The 20,793-nt window shown below is 50.3% G+C and overlaps 1 pseudogene; it reads right to left on the reverse strand.

The window, feature by feature from the left end:
* Positions 1-269: 269 nt before the first annotated feature.
* The window catches only part of LOC111847777 (IQ motif and SEC7 domain-containing protein 1-like), a 77,599-nt pseudogene continuing 57,075 nt past the window's right edge, over positions 270-20,793 (reverse strand).

The raw sequence follows: 20,793 nt of genomic DNA on the forward strand, positions 1-20,793 counted from the left end.
TCGGGGTTATATCGAAAAACAAAACAGCCCTGACCACACAGTCTGTTCCCTAAATATTTAAATGAGATTTTTTCTTTACATTTTACAATTCATATGAAGGCTTATATGGAGTATTGTGGTAAAATATTATGTTGTGATTTGTGCTGTTATGCGGTGGTAAGAAACATACACAACTTGCTTCTCATTTCTACTACAATTAACAAGTAAACAGTATAATTCAAGTAATTCGTAAATATACTTTAAAAATAAAGACTAAGGAACTCACGACGTTTTCCACAGCAAGAACGTTTTATAGTATTAGAAGCAATAAATATTCACATGTAATTTCTCTGTATTTGTTCAGTTAAAACCTCATATATATACAAATAAAATTCCATATATATTTCTGGTCTGTTTAAAATAATATTAAGACCTCTGACACACACATACTAATACTTTACAGTTACATTTTTCCCTCATTCCCAACCCAGATAAAAACAATATTAATTCTGCCAAATCCCCTGAATTACAGAAACATGGTACAATCCATTCCATAGTCAATGTTGATTATTTATATAAGATAATATGTACATTCAGGTCTGTACAGCTTCATTCAGTAAGTGCAGATACACATGCAACATGAATCACAATGGGAAGACACTGGCAGTTCTGACTGGGGTCAGTGATAGCCAATACATGAAGCCAAAGACATCAACAGAAGCCCTCTCCTCTCTCTTTCCCATATTCCCTATAAGTAAGCACTGCTCCAGACTCCCCTCACTGGTCATGTCTGTTGGGCTTGTTTCATTATTCAGCTTTCATTCGAGGAGACGTGCAATCCTCTGTATAGGAGGGCTCAAATCTTTATAAAAGAGAGAAAAGAGGGCAAATGCAGTATCTTTGATGCATAAAAGTAAACAAGAGAGGCTAGGCTGTCTGTTAATCGATGGGTACCCCAGCCGACATTAATGCCGATTATGTTGTACAGCTCAGTCAAGTCCGAAGCAGCACGAACAAGCACGTTACAGTACAGTGGAGCTCCATCAGCCAGTAAGTGCATCTTTCACCCGCTCCCTTCTGTTAACGTGATATAGTACGTAGTAGAATACAGCCAAGTCCAAGGCAGCGTGAAGCACACTTAAGCTGAGAAAGAGGTGGTACTAGGGAAACAGGGACGAAAGAAGAGGCCAGGGTGGTGGCAAGAGGAATGGGGCTCAACAGTGTACTCACTGTGTGCAAAACTACAAAAATGTATCCAAAGCGGCACCTTAACACTGTGATGCTGTTAAAATAAACAATGTTGATTTGCTGTTTCTGTGTATGCACAGATAACGTGACATGCTATATTTTTCCATGAATATATGCAGCTGTAGATACAGTACCCTCTGCAATAAGTGTGTAATTTAATATAACAATATAGGTCAAATGTCATGGCGAGTTTTTTTTTTTTTATGATGCAACTGAAATAAAAACAACTCATATCATCACTTTCTTAAAATAAATCAAATGATTGCTCCTATAAATTTAGTGTTTCAGATGCGCGCAAACACACAAGCATATCGTGTGACTCCTTTAGAAGACAATATAAAAATTATAGAAAAACTGTTCTGCTAGAAACAATAATTAATAATATCAATAATAGCAGTTACACCATTAACAACAATTTCAACAATATTAGTAATAAGTGACATTATAATAACTCAACCTCAAACACACACAGCATCAGGCTCTCCTGTACAATCAAAGTCTGAGAGGGATTTCCATAGCTAGAGTATTTATAACATTTTTCTTGCTCGTTCATCATAGGACTGCAATTGTTAGTAAAAATTAGTATTTCTACAAAGAGCATATTCATAATAGGAATGATCAATTTAACACTGATACCAGCAAAAATAGACTAAAGTTTGCAAATAAAAATTAGTAATAACAGTAATGTAAAAATACTTGAAGGGAAATGCATATAAATCCCAACAGACTGAGCAAATTGTCTCCCTTCTGTCTGTCCATTGGTCTCTCTGCTCTCTGCCTTACCTCAGTCACAATTGCAGCACCTATCAGCTTATTTGGGTCTTTTAAATGCCACATTTCTCATTTTATGGAATGTTACTGATACATACTTCTATGTATGTTAAACATTCTTTTGGTACTGGAAAAAATGGTGGTCTGATAACTCTGAAAAACTAAATAAACCCATTCCAGAGCTTATTCAGATCTAGTTATTTTAGAAGTGGCTTCTTCACACATGGATGGATATGCGAGGAATTACAAATCTGAATGCGAAGTATGTAAATTCTAATTGAAACATCTGCAGGGTTCCACTTTGGTTCACAACTACTTTGCTGGCTTATTCCCAGAAGAAGAAGAAAAAAATAGATTAAAACTATTATGGCTATTCACTGACTGACTGAAAAATAAAAGTGAAAAACCTAAATGGTTCAGATTGTCCTTTTCCCTGCAGGGTTTAAATAATCTCTCAAAAAATTGTCGCAAGTTGCTGCAGACTCCCATATGCCCATGATAACAGATAAAATAGAATGAAAATGGAATGACATTGATCTGTCTACAATTTTTTTTTACCTATACAGCAGATCAAATAGGATCACCCACCATCTCCACCATCCAGAATAGTAGTGAGTTTTGGAATGTACAAATAGGATGGTAAAGTTAAACATCTTTTCGTTATACTTAGACTGCATTATAGTTTACAGATGACAAATCCACCGATTTCAAATAGAAAAATAGAAACATGAAGATACTTTTACCAGTGAATGAGTACAGCGAATGAGTCCTCTGTTTTTTCAGATGCAGAGATGTAAGGAGGCAGGAAGGTAATTGGCATTGATCCAGCATGGGGGGATGATTTTAAGCCAGCAGGACTTGCCACAGACCAGTCAGAGCCCCACAGAGACTGCCTTTAGCTGCCCGTTTGCTGTTATGTGACCTGCAGTATGTTTTTAAAAAAAAAGCCATCGGCTTGACGGAGTGTTTCAGAGGAGAGTAAATTCTGCCCCACAGGCTTCTGGAACTGTCCAAAATGGCATTCTATACTTGGATGGATAATGGATAAAAATGGTATATACATATAAAAAAAAACCGTTATGAAACGCTGTTATGAAAATGTATGTTGACTTTAAACAAGAACACTTTCTGGATGCTGGTTTGGCTGGATCATCACTGATGAGCCAAATCGCAAAGGCATCACTGAATAATGTTTCCAGTCATATTGCCTAGTTCCCCCTGAAACCCTTCAGGTTAAGCTTTGTGAATTTGTCCATCTGGCAGCTGTCTGAAGCAGTCGGCGGCCTGTCCAGGCTGCACCCATCCAAAGAGTCACTGGACCTCAGGCTTTGCGTTTGCCACTGTTCATAGCGTATCTAGCTTTCCCTAATGGGTGGATACAGCAGCACACAGGCTGGCTAAGTCTGTCACTGTTTGACCTTCTGCCCATGAGTGTATATATACAGTACAGGACTGCAGGCGTGTGCTTCTGTTATCCTAAATAACACCATCAGTGTGTGCATGCCGACTCCACGCTCAGCCGTCCTATGGATCATCCCCAGCATCCCAGACATCGCTCTACTGAAACCTGAGCACCTGTATAACATCTTCTTTTATCTTCTGTTATTTTCTCACAACTTTTTCAGTCCTTCCACTTTCTTTCAGCCGAGCTTAATCAGAGAAACAAAGGCATCTGTTCATTCTCTGACAGATATGAAATTCCTCCGCCGAGTTGCTGTGAAATGGAGCAAAATGGAACCTTAATGCTGTCAATCCCTGACTAGAAGTTTGGCAACCCGATTAGTGAATCCCGTTTGGCAGCTGCATGCAGTTCGTGTAACTTCTGTTACAATCAGGAAACAGAAGCCCTTTATTTGCAAAGCACAAATACTCACTTCTGAAAAGCAACCTGCCCATCCCTGTCTGCCCCTGCCATCGCCTCACACGCACAGCCGTCCTTGCTGGACTCCCAGTAAATGTCAGGTTTGGGGAGTGTGGAAGAGGCGGTGCGCGTGAGCGTGAGCGCCAGGCCGTTTCTGCAGCACACGCATCTCGCTCGCTCGCTTGCTCACTCGCTCGCTACACGCGCGGGAAGCGGATATGAAAGTAGCAGAGGCGGAGCAGGCTGCGCTTTTTGCGGCGGCCGCCCCTCCGACGTCGCCTCCGACTCTGCCTCCTGCGGACCCGGCTCGCCTCCGCTGGCCTCCACCACGGCACCCCCCGGGCCCCCCTGGTCCTGCGGCCCCAGCCTTGTGCCCCTCTCATACCACAGTACTGATACGGTTGATAGGCTTGGACTTGGAGCTGCCTGCCGTGCCGGTGCCGCCGCTCCCGGCCCCTCCGGCGTGGCCGCCCTGCTGGACCGACTGTTGTGGCTGCCCGGGGTGCTGGGGGGGGTGAGGGGAGAGAGGCGTAAGCGGGGTAAGGGGGGATGAAGGGGGGGGTAAAGGGGAGTGTGGTGGGGGAGGGGGGATTGAGGAGAGTGGAGGGTACTGGGGCAGATACTGGGCGCCCTGCGGCAGGTGGCGGGCGGTGATGGGGCCGGGCTGCGGCGGAGGCGGAGTGGCGAACACGAAGTGAGGCTGATGCCCGGGGTGGCCGGTAGATGGGTGGGGGCTGTGGGCGAGGCCTGGGTGCGTGTGTGGGTGCGGGTGCGGGTGCGTGTGCGAGTGGGGCAGCATGTGAGCATGGGGGTGGGAGTGAGTGAGCGTGAGGGGCAGCTTGCCTGGTCCGGCGCCCCCCCGGACAGAGTGTGTGGGCTGTATGTGATACAGCGGATACGGGGAGATTGGCGAGTGTGGGGACGGGGGCGGCACGCAGCTCACGGCCATGCCCATGTTGGCATAGCGGCCTGGCAGGCCATGCTGGGGCATGGGGCCGAGCTGCGAGAGCTGCTGTAGCTGGGCGTGGGAGGCTGCGGGCGGTGGGCGGCGGGGCAGGGAGCCTCTCTGCAGGGTGTGCAGCACTGAGGCCTGGCCGGTGGACGTCTGCCCAGGTGGCGGGATGGTCTGCACGTGGTAGCGATGATGGTGGTGGTATGGGGGAGGCGGCTGCCCCCCAGCGCCGCCGCTGTGGCAGTACTGTGCGTGCAGGGCTTGGATCTTGGAGGGCCCGCCCACCTCGGACTGGCTTAGAGAAGAAGGGGAGTGTGGTGGGGGGCCGCCGCTGGTGGGGGGGGGCACGGGCGCTGGGTAATGTGGCCCCGGGGGGATAATGGGCCCCGGGGGGATAATGGGCCCCGGGGCCTTGGATCGCTTGCTGCCAAACAGGGAGCCGAGAAAGGAGCCAGAGCTGCTCCCCCCGCTGCCACTCCCCAGCCCTCCTCTCTCGCTGCTGCTGGACACTCCTCCACCTCCACTCACTCCCGTTGTCCCAGCAGCGGTATGTTGTTGCCCCGGCCCACCCCCCACCCCCACTCCGGGGCTCAGGATGGGGCGGTGAAGCCGGTAATCTTCCAGGCCATAGCAGCTGGGTACCACGCCTGCCATGGGGAGGCGCTGATGTGGTCGAGGGCTGCTAATGATGGAACCCTTCGACGTAGGACAGGGTGGGGGGGGAGGATTGGGGGTAAGAGCAAGGTGACAGGTTGGAGGCACAGAGGAACAGAGGAAAGGAAGGGGGGAAATAAGAAGGTTAATGAGAATGTGGACTCTTTCTGCTTATACAACATGCCAATGAGGTAAGTCAGGGAAAACAACAACGACAGTAACAGCATGCCAGTGAACAAAACGAATCGAAACACAAATGAGGAAAGGTTGTGGGTTCAAATCCTAGGGAGCTCATGTAAATTGTAACCCTTCCCTCTACTCTAAGTCGCTCAGTCATGCTCAATGCTCTGCGGGCCTGAGCATCCAATAGAAGAGCGTTTCTCAGACTCAGAGCCCCAGGTTCATTCCTTCAGTAAGGAAACGCTGCCTTATCGATATGTTTCATGCTCGGAGACAGATGGAGCACAGATGGAGCAGATCTAAGGCACAGATTCTCCACTCTGCTTGCTTTCTGATGTACCCGTGAGAGCCAATCCACCTTTTGATGCGACTTAATGGTGAATTAGAGCAGTGTCTCTCAACCCAGTCCTCAGGGACCCCCAGCCACTCCACGTTTTTGCTCCCTCCAAGCTCCCAGGGAGCAAAAATGTGGACTTTCTGGGTGTCCCAGACCGGGTTCCGATACACTGAATTAGAGGGTGCCTGTAACCCTGCAGATTGATTGTTGCCTATATAACTTTCCTTTCTCTAATAGACATTTACACAAACTGAGCACCACGTATGTTAATATGTTCTCCGGTGAAGGTGGGGTAACTGGCCGTTTGCAGGGAGTTTGCTCATTTTACAGTGGAAACACAAACACGTCAGCAATGGCATTCCAGTGCAACATACCACAGTAAAACAGGATGAACAACATCCAGAAACAAATTCCAAAATGACAGGTGAGAACACGGACATGCAAAGTCATTCCAGTCCCTCGACAGTGATGGGGCATGCAGGACCACTGGGCACAAACAATAGATCCAGTCTCTGCCCAGTGGTTTTGCTGAAGAGGGGTGTACAAGCACCCGTTGCTTTTTTAATGTACCCCCACTTACTTCAATGGTACTGTCCAGGGAACCCACGCTGTTTCTGCGACCACGTTTCCCTGCACCCAACCGGGGAGAGTCAGGTTAGGAGCTGGTGTCCACTGTGATTGTGTGCTTGGTACCTGGCCTTACATGCCTGCGTCACCTGACATTCAGGGGTCACTGAGGCACGTGCCCAAGTGCTCATTGCAGCTTCACATAGACAGTGACAGTGGAACTAAAGGCTTCCCAGTGGGACTAATCTGGTGAAGGGCCTGGTTTGTACATTCAAACCCAGAATGACCGTGCCTGTGTCTGTCAGGATGAAGATTCACTTCAGTTCTGGGATAAGCATCCATAGTTCTTTAAGAGAACTGCAGCGAAGGCTTCTAGTGAGTTAACAGGGTATCTTTAGTGATATTGGCTATAGATGCTCATCAGTAAATGAGAAGTCATGGCATTATCATGAAAGTCAGAATGATCATATTTGTCTGCAACTATCAACACAACTGGAAGGGTATTGGGTACTATTAAAACAACGTGACATAGAGCAGATTCCCTTAAATGTTCAGCACAACCTTAAAACTGATGCTGAATCACAGCTGATGTACCAATTTTAGATGAGATAATCAACAATAAGTGTTTGTTATATAAAAAAGAAATCTGCAGCAATACATTTTCATTCTGTGAGTAAATATTATAATGTGGTTCATTCACAGAAAAAAGAAAATCAAACTTTGAGAGTCACTATAGCACTTTTTTTTATAATAAGTGCAGTGGTGGCTTAATTGTTAGGGAAGCGCATTTGTAATTGAAAGATGGAAACCCCACCCAGCAAGGCAGCACTGAGGTACCCTGAGTAAGGTACCGCCCCCATGCACTGCTCCCCAGGTGCTGAATTAGCCCCACCCAGCAAGGCAGCACTGAGGTACCCTGAGTAAGGTACCGCCCCCATGCACTGCTCCCCAGGTGCTGAATTAGCCCCACCCAGCAAGGCAGCACTGAGGTACCCTGAGTAAGGTACCGCCCCCATGCACTGCTCCCCAGGTGCTGAATTAGCCCCACCCAGCAAGGCAGCACTGAGGTACCCTGAGTAAGGTACCGCCCCCATGCACTGCTCCCCAGGTGCTGAATTAGCCCCACCCAGCAAGGCAGCACTGAGGTACCCTGAGTAAGGTACCGCCCCCATGCACTGCTCCCCAGGTGCTGAATTAGCCCCACCCAGCAAGGCAGCACTGAGGTACCCTGAGTAAGGTACCGCCCCCATGCACTGCTCCCCAGGTGCTGAATTAGCCCCACCCAGCAAGGCAGCACTGAGGTACCCTGAGTAAGGTACCGCCCCCATGCACTGCTCCCCAGGTGCTGAATTAGCCCCACCCAGCAAGGCACCACTGAGGTACCCTGAGTAAGGTACCGCCCCCATGCACTGCTCCCCAGGTGCTGAATTAGCCCCACCCAGCAAGGCACCACTGAGGTACCCTGAGTAAGGTACCGCCCCCATGCACTGCTTCCCAGGTGCTGAATTAGCTGCCCCCTGCTATGTCACAACGTCACATATCGGTTAAATCCAGAGGACACATTTCCTTGTTGTGCACTGTGGTGTGTTAAGAATGACCACTGATCACTAAATTCTAAATATTACTGTCAATCCCTGACTAGAAATTTGGCAACCCAATAGTTAATGCTGTGTTTGTAACTAGTGTCTCATTTAACTCTTATGAGAAGTCATTGTCTAATACAGTGAGAAGTCATTTTCATCTATTTAGGGACTGTAGAAAAAGATACAGATAAAGGTGAATGTTGAATTTGTACTCATTGCAGTTCTCTTACCATACAGCAGATGGAGCCAAAGAGGAGGCCAATCCCCAATTCAGAGGAGCAGTTGGAATTCCATGCTCAACTATGTCTAAAATGTACAAGGCTCAGGAAGTAAAAGTAATTTTGCATCTGACTGTGCACCAAAGAATTATTCAGTTATTTTTGAATAATGCTAGATGTCTATAAAAAATACTTTGTGAAAAGGTTTGAACCCATCCAATGGGGTCCTTAGATACCGAACTAGAATAATAACAGGATACGTAACACTGAGCCTTAGTTACTGGAAAATGGATTTGAAGAAATCCAGAGTGTTGGCCTAAATTACGATATTCTGTTTGAGATGTTTCAATTTGTTTGTCTTTCAACACTTTTTTTATGAGCATTTTTTTTGTCCTTTCAACTGTGCCATGAGGTATAGCCAGTCCACTCACTGCCTTACAGAGCTCAGGCTCAGGCCCAGCAGCTTATTAAGGAACACGAGATGCCACTGCATTTAAGCCCAGGCCCAGCAGCAGGCGTACTGCCTGGCCTTCTGCCTTGAGGGTTTCTGTTAGGAAGCAGTCAGCTCAGGTTCATGGAAAGTTTTTTTTTGTTTGAGCAGGTCAGTCACCATATCAATTCGGAGCCTCACCTGTCTCAGAAAGGTCCCTCAGTGAAGAGCTGAGCGCAGTCCGCTTCAGTCCCTCCCCGGCTGCGTAGCTGTCATCTAGGCTAGGCCTTCCCAGCGTTCCATTCACAGCCTCGCTCTTCACGCTGCCCCCCACGCTGCTGCCACCTCCCCCAACCCCCCCTCCACCCAGCATACTGGGCCGCATCACCCCTTTCTGCTTCTCCAGCTCCGCTATGGAAAGACGGGGGGGGGGGGCAGCAAGCATTAGCTTATGGCCGATGGAACTGCACCACCCTCAGTCCCCAGCGGAAGGTGGAGACAACCCAGACCCATCCAATTACATTCCAAAATTTAAGGGCCCCTGTCACTCCCCCCCCCCCCCCCCCCTTTATGATGCCCCTGGGAAGGACACTCACATTCCACCCTGTACTTCTCCATCTCCTGCACCTCGGCGATGCTCTCCCGCAGGTCGCTGGTGAAGCGCGTGCGGTCCTGTTGGCTGGGAGCCGTGAACACGATTAGAACCTTCCTCTCCCCTCCCGGGATGGCCGACGTCAGCCGGATGCCGTGGGGGTAGTCTGAAGCATGGGCGATACACATACGTGCTACACCTCTGTGCCATTTCATAATAAGCCTGTGTGGGCCACACATCTCTGATGAGGTCATTATAGCAAACAAAGCAAACACAAAGCCTTCAAGAGCTTGTACAACATACTCAGTCTTCCTCTTATCCAAGACCTATTTAATGTTCTCGAAGGGTGTCCTTATATTTGTAGCACTTCACATAAATTAAAATAAGCACAGAAAGGTTTTTTTCATCTGGTCTCTTTGGACTCTACTGGCAAAATCAGACTGGGGGTGTTTCTCAGTACCAAGAATGCAAGGATCGGACTTGTGGTGTTGGCAGGAATGGTCATACTGACTTGCCTTACCGAACAAAACTTGGGAAGCAATGAATCATGGGATTATTCTAATTTGGCGAGGATGCAACTGATGCATCCTTGATATTTGGGGTGGGGTGAGAACGACATCCAGGGATTTTTACCGTCCTCTGCACTTCTGCTCTTAGTAATGGAACTGGTCTTCGGCAATGGAAGATGACTTAAAACAAGTATGCAAGAACACAAGTATGGCCAAAGACAGATACTGAAAAACACCCAGACTTTGGCTGCAAATATGTAAATATCTTACAGGAGTTTTGGAACAGGTGGACCTGCATCTCCACTAGTGGGAAAGACTGCCTGAAGCTGTACGTGACTGACGTCTTCTTCTTTTGGAAGATCTTCGTCACCTGAAAATATCAAGGGACATGAGAGATGGCATAGACCAGTGAGACTCCTTCTGCAAAGGTGCCAGGTCATTCCAGTATGGTTTCTGGGCATGTGCCTGGCACATGGTCCGGCCACACAAACAACGCTCCCATCTGTCTTGTCACACACACACACACAGTGGCAGGTATCCTCACCACCAGCAGGTCGTTGAAGAGGAAGACCTCCCTCTGGTGCACACCGCTCCTCTGGGGCCGGTTGGGGTCAGGTACCTCATACAGCTGGCAGCAGCACACCAGCCTGCGGTGGGGCAGCGACAGCACCTGCACGCGCCACACGGGGGAAGAGGGTGAGGCACGGCACGGGGGAAGAGGGTGAGGCACGGCACGGGGGAAGAGGGTGAGGCACGGCACGGGGGAAGAGGGTGAGGCACGGCACGGGGGAAGAGGGTGAGGCACGGCACGGGGGAAGAGGGTGAGGCACGGCACGGGGGAAGAGGGTGAGGCACGGCACGGGGGAAGAGGGTGAGGCACGGCATGGGGGAAGAGGGTGAGGCACGGCACGGGGGAAGAGCATCAGCAGCTCGCTGCAGCTCCATTTTCGCCCGTCGCCATGACAGCAGCATGGCTTATTGCGGTTTCTCCCCGCAAGCTGCACAGCATCAGATACTCTCCGTTTCCAAATTCATGGACAATCCTCAAGTTCACTCCCGAAATCAGACTTGCCATGTTTTATTCCAGTAGCTAAGAGATCATTTCAGTTCAAAGACTGAGCATTCTTTACTGTGTTTCACAAAACCACTCTCTGAAACAAATTCAAATGCTATTCAATCTACCGATTACATGTTTGCCACTGTCCATGTGAGAGTTTACAGGCGCTGTTGAGTTGTAAATTAACATTTTGAGCCCTGTCTGGATCTGCCAAAACAATTTTCACTATCTGTGAAAAATCATTATCATTCAGGCATGTATGACAGGGGCAGCATAAAACTGCTGCTGCCCATTTTATTGCAGGTGATACTTTTAGCACAGTTAACCCAAAACCGACATACTGGGCTTGTTGCAGGCCAATCAAAAAGTTTTATATACATCCCTGCTTGAATGCCATATTCGTAGTTCCATTACATTTATATACATTAAAAAAAAGGTCCCGTGCAAAAGTACAACAGATGTATCCCTGGTAGGGATTTAGACAGCAGTTTTCCAGTAAGTTCTGTGCTGTAACTTGCTGCCAGTATAATGCCTGCTATTTTAGTAAAAAAACAATTAAGCATAAAAACTTCTTAATGTGGGAATCGTAAAAAGGCCCATTGTGTAAAAGAAACACTGTTAGACTGTAAATCTGCAGATCCTCTGTGAGATGTCGAAGTCGAGTGCAGGAGCTTATGATGCTTGCTGTATGTTGAAGCACATTATTTCCATCTGTTGTTCCTCTTTACCTATGGAATGGCTGTCAAAGCATCCCGAAATTGCTATCCCGAAATGAACCGAAATGAGGTCATTAGAGTCGATGGGTAGATAGAAGGCAGAACTTACAGGCTTCTTCCCCACGATGACTCTCTCCACGGCCTGCACTTGGGACACGTGGTCGTCATTGGTCCTCAGCTCCCATTTCTGGATGCGCTGGTAGATGCCTACCAGCATGTCTCTGGGGATGTCCTGACCGTTGTCCACCCCTGTGAAACAAAGAAAGAAAGAGGGGGATTGAAGGTATGGACAGCGAGAGAGAGAGGGAGACGGAGAGAAAGAGAGAATAAGGAAGGGAAGGGGATAAAGGGGAATAGTGGGAATGCAGATGAAAGCAACAGTCAGCAGGGAGCAGCGATGAGATGAAAGGCCCAGATGAAGGGCAAAACACTGCATTGTGAGAGAGATGGGGGGCCAGGGCCACCATGGGGTGGGGGGAGGACATGGAAGGAGGACAGAGGCATGGCGAGGGCAGGTGGTGTGTAAAGGACAGCAAGTGAGAGACACATGAGGGGAGAGAAGACCGAAGTCTTCTTCACCTCGTAGGTTCTTTATAAAATCCTCCAGCTTCATTTTCCTCTCGGGCTTGACGTTGGGGCTGTACATGTCGGTGTTGAGGAGGATGATGGCAAAGGCCAGGATGAAGATGGTGTCCGGGTTCTGGAACTGGCGGACCAGCCCCGGGTTACAGACACAGTACCTCTGACTGGGGGGTGGTGGAGAAGAGAAAAAGGGACATGTGAGGCATAAGGCAGGCCAAAGGAAATCTGAGGCAGTACACAAGAACAAGGCGAGGCAGGAGATACTGGGAACGACCAGAAACCAGCCAGGTAGAGGGCAGAAGCAACTTTCTAATGCCAGAGATGACTGTTAATTATCTGGCAGTGACTCATAAATCGGACGATGACCTCAAGTGACCTTCAAAAAGAATGGGAAACAGTCAGTGTAGGTGTGAAGTGCACTGCTATTCATAACAGGCTCTCAGAAGCAGGACTGAAGATACATAAAGCAAAGAAGATGCCCTTCATTAATAAGAAGCAGGGAAGAGCCAGACTGGAGTTTGCAAAAAATGTGCATTTTACACATGTGCAATACCCATAAATTGAGAAATTAGTGAAACTGAAAATTTTGCTGTGGTCTCAATTTTTTTCAGAACTGTATCTCTTTATTTAGTCAAAGTCCATTGACCTATGTGGAAATAATAAAACAGATCTTAATATCACACTTTTAGGAGTGTAACCATAACTTGGCATTGACCTAATCATTTTGTCAACACAATAGACAATATTAGGTTATCTGAGAGAACGCGTTTGTCCATCGACCAAAGAGAACAGCAACTTCGCATATAGATCAGTGAGAAGAGCGGCCTTGTCTACAGATCAAGGAGGACAGATATGTCCATAGTTTATTCACTGTGCACATGGAGTGTGTACAGAGTGTCTGTACAGCTTGGCAACACTATTCTATGTCAGTATGGCTGTAGTGTTAATTAACAATATTGTAAAAGACATTTTATGTACCATGTGTAAACTGGACACAATGCACACCATGTGCGCCAAAACAAACAGCTAATGAAAGTTAAAAACCCTTGTGACTGTGCACCTAAACTCGGATATGCATCACAGGCATGTGTAAGGTGCCGAGCCTGCAGGGAGAGGCACACCTTTCCAGAGTAGCCCTGCTGTTTTGGCCTTGAAATACATTTAATTCACATGGCTTAAAATGCTCACGTGAGATAACCCTTTGGGATTTACACTATATTTAGACTTCAGGGCACAACTGTGAGTAATGACTAACATACAGAAAAGGGGGGGGGGGCTGTAGATAAGAATAGCTCAGGACCCCCCAGGGACTCTCATAACAGGAATGTGAGGCATCCATCCCGAGGCTGTGGAACACAAAAAACACGCATCTCTGGTACCTGAAAGCCTCCACGAGGCGTTCCACCTTCTGAGCCTCCCCCTGAACCTTGATCTGGGCCTGGAACTTCCTCAGAGCGTCGTCCAGGTCCATCCCTGAGAAATCCATCTCATCCAACACGCAGCTGAGGCACAAGGGAGCCGACAGTGAGAGGTAAAGGCCCTGCTTCTTTACCCACACCTCCCGAGCCTGGAAGCGGCATGCTCTATGGGTAATACTGCTATATCGCTGTTCGGTAAGTGGCATGCTCTATGGTTAATACTGCTATATCGCTGTTCGGTAAGCGGCATGCTCCATGGTTAATACTGCTATATCGCTGTTCGGTAAGCGGCATGCTCCATGGTTAATACTGCTATATCGCTGTTCGGTAAGCGGCATGCTCCATGGTTAATACTGCTATATCGCTGTTCGGTAAGCGGCATGCTCCATGGTTAATACTGCTATATCGCTGTTCGGTAAGCGGCATGCTCCATGGTTAATACTGCTATATCGCTGTTCGGTAAGCGGCATGCTCCATGGTTAATACTGCTATATCGCTGTTCGGTAAGCGGCATGCTCCATGGTTAATACTGCTATATCGCTGTTCGGTAAGCGGCATGCTCCATGGTTAATACTGCTATATCGCTGTTCGGTAAGCGGCATGCTCCATGGTTAATACTGCTATATAGCTGTTCGGTAAGCGGCATGCTCCATGGTTAATACTGCTATATCGCTGTTCGGTAAGCGGCATGCTCCATGGTTAATACTGCTATATCGCTGTTCGGTAAGCGGCATGCTCCATGGTTAATACTGCTATATCGCTGTTCGGTAAGCGCATTGCTCCATGGTTAATACTGCTATATCGCTGTTCGGTAAGCGGCATGCTCCATGCTTAATACTGCTATATCGCTGTTCGGTAAGCGGCATGCTCCATGGTTAATACTGCTATATCGCTGTTCGGTAAGCGGCATGCTCCATGGTTAATACTGCTATATCGCTGTTCGGTAAGCGGCATGCTCCATGGTTAATACTGCTATATCGCTGTTCGGTAAGCGGCATGCTCCATGGTTAATACTGCTATATCGCTGTTCGGTAAGCGGCATGCTCCATGGTTAATACTGCTATATCGCTGTTCGGTAAGCGGCATGCTCCATGGTTAATACTGCTATATCGCTGTTCGGTAAGCGGCATGCTCCATGGTTAATACTGCTATATTGCTGTTCGGTAAGCGGCATGCTCCATGGTTAATACTGCTATATCGCTGTTCGGTAAGCGGCATGCTCCATGGTTAATACTGCTATATCGCTGTTTGGTAAGAAACCGCCACATGGCCACTGGATAAAAGAAACTCAAACACCCACCCCCCATTTGAAGACCATTGCCTTGGTCTGCATGGTAGAGCTCACACAGAGTAGTGGCTACCATCTAATAAGATGTCTGCTCTGACCTTTTGGCAGCATTCTTCGCCCTTCATTTTTGCTTCTCTCTCCACCATTTTACTCACTCCAATACGTCTTTGTTGAACTGCTTCTGTCTGTTGCCCAGGAACTCCCCGATCATCTGCCGGCTCAGCCCCTTCCTCTCGAGGATGAAGCGGGCGATGCCAACTGGAGTATCTGACACAAAGCCTCTCTCTATCAGGTACTGAATGCCCTTCTCTGGCTTCCTGTACCAAGACAAGTGGGATTGTAGAACATTGCAAGACCACAAAGAGACAGGTAACAGAACCTCTTAGCAGACTTTCTAGAAAAATGGAAGCAAAATGGTAAGTTTGGGTCCTCCATCCGTCACCCTTGCTCACTTGTTGAAGAGGTTGAGGCCGATGCGGTACTGCCTCCGTTGCACCACGTCATTGTTGAAGGCCGGCGAGTCCCAGCTGTGGCGGCTCTCTCGCTGGTAGGTCTGCTTGCCCAGTGGGGGCAGCGGCTCCCGTAGGCTGTCGCGGGACGACGAGCCCGAGCTGCAGTTGATGGTCTCATTGGAGTTGGTGGTGGAGTTGAGAGAATCATTGTCGCCGTCTGAGCAGCACGGCTGCTCCAGGCTGCTGGGGGCCATGGGGGCAGAGGAGGAGGAGGACAGGGGAGTGGTGGGGGGCTGCTGCTGGGGAGAGGCGGAGGAGGGTGGTGTGTCGGGGTACTGGTGGTGGTGTAGTGGGTGGTGGTGGTGATGGTGGTGGTGGTGATGGTGGGTGGCGACGTGGTGGGGTAGTTGGGCAGGGAGGACAGCGGGGTGAGGCCTGACCGGGGTACGGGTCTGGCCTTGGGCGGTGGAGACAGTGCGGGGGCTGGGGCTGTGCTTGAGGGTGCCCTGGGGTGAGCCTGCCCCCCCACCCGGCTCCTGCTCATAGATGAGCTGCCGGCTGAGGGAGCCGCGGTCGGAGCGGTCGCTCATGTCCACCGAGCTGTCGCTGGGCGGCTCGATGGTCAGTAGTGGCAGGTGGGCCCCTCGCAGCCGGTAGTCGCGGCACTCTGTGCAGGGGGTGCTGCGGCGACTGTTGCTGCTACCGCCGCCCTCTGTGTCGCGGCTGTCCTCGCGCCCCCCAACCCCACCCCCCATGCCCCAGAACTCAGTGTCCGTGCTGCTGGGAGCCCTATCAAGCGAGAGCGGCGACGACGGCAGCCCATCGTCCATGTAGAGCGTGACGTCACTGTAGGATGTGGCCGTGCTGTCCTCGTGCATGCTCAGGCCCCCGCCGCCGCCCCGCTCCCGCTCACTGTGTCCCCGGCGAGACAAAGGGTTGCTGCTGTTGCTCCACACGCATTCCCCAAAATCGTCACCCTCCACCCCGCCTATTCCCTCGCCTTCCCTGCTGCCCTCCTGTGAGTCCTCTCGTCCTGACTGGCACGTCAGGGCGTCGTCGATGGAGTCTGCCAGGGACTTCACCTGAAGGGCAGATGGAGATGAATCAGCCTCACGTGAGGGAGCGGAGGCGGAGCAGACCAGAACAAAGTGAAGAGCCACTGTGGCAGATTACAGTAAGAGGGAGTAAATAGTGTCGCTGATATCGTCATCGGTCACACTCATGCGGCAGCCCTGTAGGGGGCCTGACGAGTAGGCAGGAACTCCAAGTGTGGCTCCTCATGGTACATTATGGGCCCAGCTAAGGGACTGTTATAGAGAGAAGTGACACTGGAGCCTGGAACCTGTAAAGGCATTCCTGCAGGATCGAGAGACCTGGGAAGCCTGGGTACCGGGATGGAAATGGAGCCATTTCAGGATGGAGACACTGGGCTTAGGCCCTGTTTAATGGCACAGAGTTTGGCATGAGTGTGAAGAGCTGGGCTACAGTGGTAAGCAGATAGGTGTTCATGCCTTGGGTTCAGTGCTGCCCAGGGCAAAGGGGTTCCCACGGCCTCACCTGCTTGGAGAAGGAGTCTTCCAAGTGAGTGTACTCAGGCCGGTCAGCAGAGCCACGGGGCGGGGAGCCACCGGCCATGTCTGGGGCTCCGGCCTGGGCGAGCGGTCGGCCACCAGCGCCGGCGTATCGCTGCTGTGCCTGGGGCTGCCGCTCGTCAAAGGAGTACTGCAGGCGCATGTTGGAGAGGACAATGCGGCGCGTCATGCGGCTCTCTGAGGCCGAGCTGCGCAGCCGCTCAAAGTTCTTGTTCATGCGGTACTGGCGGAAGGCCGTCTGGATAGTGCGCGCGGCCCGCCGGCTCAGGAAGTAACCGCCGTACTTCCGCTCCAGCATCTCCACCTGCCGGCAAAGATGGCATCAGCATAGCAGATGCAGAGACAGCACCCGTGCATGCAAGGGCACCCTCCTTTTGCCTGTCACCCTAGGGCGGCAATTGCCGACATTTTTACTGCTCCCCACCCAAAACGTACCTTCTTGTCCTGGAGGTCCGTAGAGAGCTCATAGCTGTCAGATAGCGCCTTGCACCTCTTGTTCTCCTCTTCCTCCTGCTTGCGGAGAGCCAGGCTGGCAGGCTGGTGTCGGCTCCGCTGTGCCCAGGCCAGGCTAGCAGGGCTCGGCGGGGCCGCCGGTGGTCCCTGGGTACTTGGGAGCCCGCCACCGTCGCTGTATCGATCGGCACCACGCAGATACGGGGCCTGGCTGCACTGGGGGTCTGAGAAATTGCCCACTTCAGAGCTTGGGGGGTCCCCTTCCACACTGGACAGAGAAAGAGGGGAATCATGGGAGTAGGCATGCCAATGGGGGTGACAGGAAGCAGTGTTCAACGGGACAGAGGGGGTGGGGTGCAGGGCGAAGGCCTCCCTGCTTGTGCTGATGCTGAGGAGGCATGGACCACCTGACCAGCCAACCGCTGCAGTCACAGCCAGGCGTATTTTTATCCCACACAATTTTTGCAGAAACAGCTCCCCCCTCTTCCCAATGGGGAGGGTGAGAAGGAAGATGAGGATGGGGCGGCGGGTGCCGCAGCGCTGCTCCTCGCCAGAGCCAGACACCGCGGACAGTGACAGCTTTGCTGGACCAGGTCACATGGCGGTGAGTCATCGGTGATATCAGCACAGCCAGCGGGACGCGTGCAGTGGGACGCGTGCAATAGTCCGTCGCAGCCGCATTCAGCCTGCCGCCACCGCGAAACCACAACAGCGGGCATGATGTGTCTGGGGATGTGACGGCCCCGCGCTCACTCTGCTAGGTTTCTGCTTCATGTTGTTTTATAGATTATATTTCCTTGCCTCCCTCCAGCTTCCTCTCTTTCTCTGTTGTTCACCTTCTTGCTTAATCTGTTCTATGCCTCCCCCTCCCTAAATGCTCTCCAGGTGGACAGTGAGGACGGTGAGTCTACTATATGCCTTAGAGAGATGACAGGGTGGGAACAATGGGCAACACACACACACAGACACACACACACACACACACACACACATACACACAAATATTTCAGACAGAGGCACACAAATAGACACATACAGACACGCACTTCTGCCCGGATAGGCAGACTCCACTCAGCCACTTTACATCACGAGTTTACATCCTCGTCCGTACAGGGTGGATCACGTGACACGTGGCGCAGCGCTGATGCCACAGCGGGACGGGCACGAGCGCATGACAATATGTTGTTGGCAGCGGGCCAAGCTCTGCATAATCCCTCTCTGCTTCACTGTGCTGCTTATTCTCAAGCTCTGCACAATCCCTCTCTGCTTCACTGTGCTGCTTACTCTCAAGCTCTGCACAATCCCTCTCTGCTTCACTGTGCTGCTTACTCTCAAGCTCTGCACAATCCCTCTCTGCTTCACTGTGCTGCTTACTCTCAAGCTCTGCACAATCCCTCTCTGCTTCACTGTGCTGCTTATGCTCAAGCTCTGCACAATCCCTCTCTGCTTCACTGTGCTGCTTATGCTCAAGCTCTGCACAATCCTTCTCTGCTTCACTGTGCTGCTTATGCTCAAGCTCTGCACAATCCTTCTCTGCTTCACTGTGCTGCTTACTCTCAAGCTCTGCACAATCCCTCTCTGCTTCACTGTGCTGCTTATGCTCAAACTCTGAAGAATCCCTCTCTACTTCACTTTGCTGCTTATTATCATGCTCTGCAAAATCCCTCTGCTTCACTGTGCTGCTTGCTCTCAAGATCTGAATAATCATTGAATCTGTGTGCATGAGTGTGGCACGATGTAAAGCAGCCGGTGCTTAGCCAGGTCACTCAGCCAACACCCCCCCATTAACATTATAGTACAAGGTTAATGCACTGTGGCGCAGTCCTATGCCCCCCATCTCTACTCCGGCAAGGCACAGGAAGCTGAAGCTGGAGGCCTGGAGACAATGCAGTGGGTGCTGGTGGGTGTGACGACCACTAACACACAGAGGATGACCATCAATGCAACCAGGCATTTTACATATTAATTATTATCATTATTAATATTAATCATATAAACAAAACAACAACGCTGACAACAAAAGGAGCAGCAGTTTTTGCTGGAACAGCATGACTGGCACAGGATGTACAGAAACAACAGCTGGTATGTGAAGTATATTTAGGTAAAGAGCCACACTCTCAGCAAAAACAAATGCAGATTCGCAACCCCATACACACACACACATACACACACATACACACACACACATACACACACACACACACACACACACACACACACACACACACGCAACCCACCCACCCTTTTATCGTACAAGCGGACACCCGCACGGACAACACCCTTCTCCACAGAGGCCAAATGCCCTCCAGCCCAACTCCTTATTCCTTCTGCAGGACAACATGGCCATGAGGAGCAGAGGGGGCAGCTCCGAGGGCACCTGGTCGGCCCTTCTGGGGGTTCACATGAAGGAACACCTCATCCATCAGGGACTGCCGGGGGAATGAGTGTCTCCTCAGGGCAGGAGTGGGAAAAGGAGTCAAAACACAGACAGAAGAGAGGCTAAAGCCAGCCAGGAAAATGTGGGCCCAAGTCAGCCCGGCTAGGCCCAGACCGGGCTGTGTGAAAGACTTCAAACACTGTCACTATGTCATTTAGCACGGAAATGATTCCTCACTCCCCTTCCGGCAACCAGGACATTCCTCCCATTCCAGCTTGAACATGTCCCAAGAGGTCAGCTGCTTGTTTTAGTGCTTATGCCCACGCGCTGGTGTTCCCCCTCAAAGAGTTGGGGACAGATCGCTCCGGAGCATCGTTTACAGTTGTCCACCTACTGTAGATTTTAATAGGCCTCAGTGTCCCATCATCCTGCTCAGCTAAACTACATGCCGCACAAAGCTGTAAGTAAGACAAGATGTGCAACACTCTAGGACAGGGGTCTCCAACTCCGGTCCTGGAGAGCTACTATCCAGTAGGTTTTCTATCCTACCTGGCTTCTGATGAACCACACTAGTTCTCAGGTAAATACCAGGAGCAGGTGTGGCTGCTCTAGGAGATCTGAGGACCATGTGCTGCTTCACCGACTCTCCCATGTTACTCCAGCCCGATCCCGCCACTGGACATTGACTCATCCTCTCTGCTCCTCTTCTCCTGCCTTTCCCCATTCCTTTCTCCCAGTGTGATTTCCCGCAATTTCCGCAGGAAATTGCACTAATAGCACAGATAAGGACAGGAAGAAGAGTAAAAGAAGAAAGCAGAGAGCAAGGCTGATGCGGCGATGAATGGCAGAGGGCAGCAGGGCGAGTCGCAGCGAGCACGGTAAGGCAGCCTTGCTCAACTCCTGCTGCAGCATGTGAAAACAACACAGACACACAGACTGATGTCGCATTTTATGCCACAATGCCCCCCCCCCCAGCC

This window comes from Paramormyrops kingsleyae, chromosome 6 (genome assembly GCF_048594095.1).
Source record: "Paramormyrops kingsleyae isolate MSU_618 chromosome 6, PKINGS_0.4, whole genome shotgun sequence".
In the NCBI taxonomy this organism is placed as follows: Eukaryota; Metazoa; Chordata; class Actinopteri; order Osteoglossiformes; family Mormyridae; genus Paramormyrops; species Paramormyrops kingsleyae.